This window comes from Propithecus coquereli, unplaced genomic scaffold, assembly GCF_000956105.1.
Source record: "Propithecus coquereli isolate 6110/MARCELLA unplaced genomic scaffold, Pcoq_1.0 Scaffold3, whole genome shotgun sequence".
In the NCBI taxonomy this organism is placed as follows: domain Eukaryota; kingdom Metazoa; phylum Chordata; class Mammalia; order Primates; family Indriidae; genus Propithecus; species Propithecus coquereli.
Genome location: NW_012148618.1, coordinates 14,704,132 through 14,707,432, shown reverse-complemented (window position 1 = coordinate 14,707,432; position 3,301 = coordinate 14,704,132). Strand labels below are relative to the sequence as shown.

Here is a 3,301-nt window from a genome sequence, read left to right as displayed (position 1 = left end):
TAATTACTTCCAAAAACAGTATCAATACCATTACCACTTTGCTTCCTGAAGTAGGCTTCTATATAACATTATAATTCTCAGTATAATTTTCATAAGGTATTTGATCTTGGCACAAAATAATAGTTTTAAAAGTACTCTGTGAGGCCAGGTGCAGTGGCTCACACCAGTAACCCTAGCACTTTTGGAGGCTGAGGCAGGAGGATCGCTTGAGGTCAGGAGTTTGAGACCAGCCTGAGCAAGAGCAAGACCCCGTCTCTACTAAAAACAGAAAAAATTAGCCAGGCACAGTGGCACGTGCCTGTAGTACCAGGTACTTGGAAGGCTGAGGCAGGATGATTGCCTGAGTCCAGGAGTTTGAGGTTGCATTGAGTTATGACACCACTGCACTCTAACCGGGGTCAACAGAGTGAGATTCTGTCTCAGAAAAAAAAAAAAAAGTACTCTGTCTTCTAAATACACCATGGAAAGGCATGTATTTTTGCATTTCCATATTAATATTACTACTTCTGGCTGGACTTGGTGGTTCATGCCTGTAATCCCAGCACTCTGGGAGGCCAAGGAGGAAGGATTGCTTGAGGCCAGGAGTTCAGGACCAACCTGAGAAACAGGGTTTTTTTTTGGTTTTTGTTTTTTTTTTTTACTTCTGGCAAAATATTTTCAAGATAACTTTAATTTGTACAAAATTACTTAAGAGAAAACTAGAAGGTTGACAAAAATCAGAAATAGATTTTTTTTGTAAGGCCACTGACCATGAAACAAACGTCATCTTTCCAAGACCATGGAAAATGTGTTTCTCTTATTGGTCTCACTTAGCAAAGGATCCTCAACTGCAAAATCAAACATTGCTGAGACTTACTGAGTGACTCAATGTTGGCTACAATTGCCTATTTAGCTGTAAGGGAAGTGGGAGGGAAAGATGGATAGAAGAGTAGAGTTACAAAAAAAAAAATCGCTACAAAAAAAATTTTTTTTAATTAGCAAGGCATTGTAGTGTGTGCCTGCAGTCCTAGCTACTATGGAAGCTGAGACAGCAGGATCACTTGAGCCCAGGAATATGAGGTTGCAGTGAGCTATGATAACGCCACTGCACTCTAGCGCGGGCAACAGAGTGAAATCCTGCCAATCAATCAACCAGTAAATACATATACGAGCATAAAAGATCTTATAGGGATGACAAAAATGTTCTAAAAGTGGATCGTGATAGTTCTATAACTCAGTAAACTTACTAAAAATCATAGAATTGTACATTTAAAATGGATGGCTTTTATATGTAAATTATACCTCAATAAAGTACAATTTTTTAAAAACTGGGAGATCCAGGGCATGAGCACAGGACAGGCAAAATGATATTGCTCTTGGGCTTGCTGAATCTGTTAATAAGATGGCCAAATGTCCTGGAAAATTAGAAGGTTGATGGAGATATTGGACTACAGAGACCTAGTAATATGGATTTTTGGAGTCACCAGGAAAGATATGAAAAAAGGACTTTTCTAAATAAATGTCTTCAACTCTGTACAGATCAACCCACCCTAAAAAGATCTTCACTTAACAATGCTAATTCTCAATTTTTCCTTTTCAAAATTCGTCAAGAAGTAGTCTTTATCCATTGCTTCTTCCACTTGTTCCACCATCCTATACTTTCTTAATCTCCTAAAGGCTGTGTTCCTTCCTTAACTCATCGTCAAAGCGATTCTCTCATGAATGGGACCTTATTTTCAAAACTAATGTCCTTTTCTTTGCTCCCATTCTTTCTGACTTCTCTGCAGAGGCCCTGCCAACCTCCCATCCTTGAAACTCATCTCTTGGCTTCTATTCTGATCCTCTTCTCACTTCCCTGCTTCAGTTTCCTTTGCTAAATCCTTTCACTTCCTACTCCAGCTCACATCTTATTAAATAAGAGAGAAGCTAGGATCCTAAAACAAGAGAGAATTTGTGGTTTTTCTGTCTTTGCACTTGCAAAATTTGTTTATAAACTCCAACTAGCTTCAAGTCACCATTGTTTCTTTATCTTCTTTAACTGTCCTTATGGCATTTTTTACGTCTTTGTTCTACTTCCCCAATTAGAAAATAAATTCGGAGTATATAAAGTTGGTTTTTCTCAATTTTGTAACTACTGAAAGCACTTAATGTAGAACTCTATGCACAATGAATGGAATTCAATATGTTTCTGACTCATCAAAAGATGACAGGGATCGTCCCAGGCAGTTCCCTGGGAAGACATTTTGATCCAGCTTAGAGACTGTGTCTGAGTCCATTCAGACTGCTATAATAAAATACCATAAACTGAGTGCCTTATAAACAGCAAAAATTTATTTCTCACATTTCTGATGGCTATGAAAACCAAGACCAAAGTTCCAGCTGATTAAGTGTCTGGTAAAAGCCTACTTTCTGGTTCACAGCTGGTACCTTCTAGCTGTATCCTCACATGGTGGAAAGGGCAGTGGTCTCTCTTGGGCTTCTTTTATCAAAAAAGTCACTAATCCCATTCATGACCTAATCACCTCCCAAAGGCCCTACCTCCTAATACCATCACAATGAGGGATATTTCAACGTATGAATTTTGGGGGTGACAAAAACATTCAGACCACAGCAGACCATATTTTAAACGTAACTAGAAAACTAAGAACTTTGTGTGATCTTTTCACATATACATTTAAAGTTTTAATAAAGCTTCCTGGCAGTTAATGCATGCCCAGATGGCTAATGATATTCAAGCTAAAAATGTTAAAGTTCTACAAAGCAAATTTAAATTCCTCCAGATTTCTAAAACTTAGAATCACAAAGCACAAAACTGTAAGTTTCAAGCAACATTTATAAACACATGGCTCTGGCCTATTCTCTTCTATACTATTTGCTTCAAACTTTAATATCTTCAAAAAATTAATAATAACTTACCAAATCCCAAAGTCCAATTTGTCCAAATTTGGCCCCAGCTGCTACCAAAGTTCTAGTTGCTGATGGGTGGAGAGCCATAGAGAATATTGGGCCTTTAGTAACTTTTTGTACAGTATCTTCACTAATGACCATGTCATTTAAATTAGCTTTGTAGCTAAGAAAATTAAAAAGTTAAATTTTATAAGAAAACTAATCTCAATTGTCAAAATAAGTAAAAGATGAGTCAAAAAAGAAATATCACAATTAGTAAATAAATGTAGGAAAGTATTCAACCTCTTGGTAACCAAGGAAATCAAATTAAACAATGTAATACTATTTTTCTCTTATAAAATTACCCTCGATAATTTTAATAACACCAAAAACCATTAATAATAGGCTACCGTTAAACATACACACTATTCACATA

At 36.7% G+C, this 3,301-nt stretch overlaps 1 protein-coding gene across 1 annotated transcript in view; it reads right to left on the bottom strand.

Moving 5' to 3' along the window:
* The window catches only part of WDR76 (WD repeat domain 76), a 54,199-nt gene that overhangs the window by 22,889 nt on the left and 28,009 nt on the right, over positions 1-3,301 (bottom strand). The window lies entirely within an intron of this gene.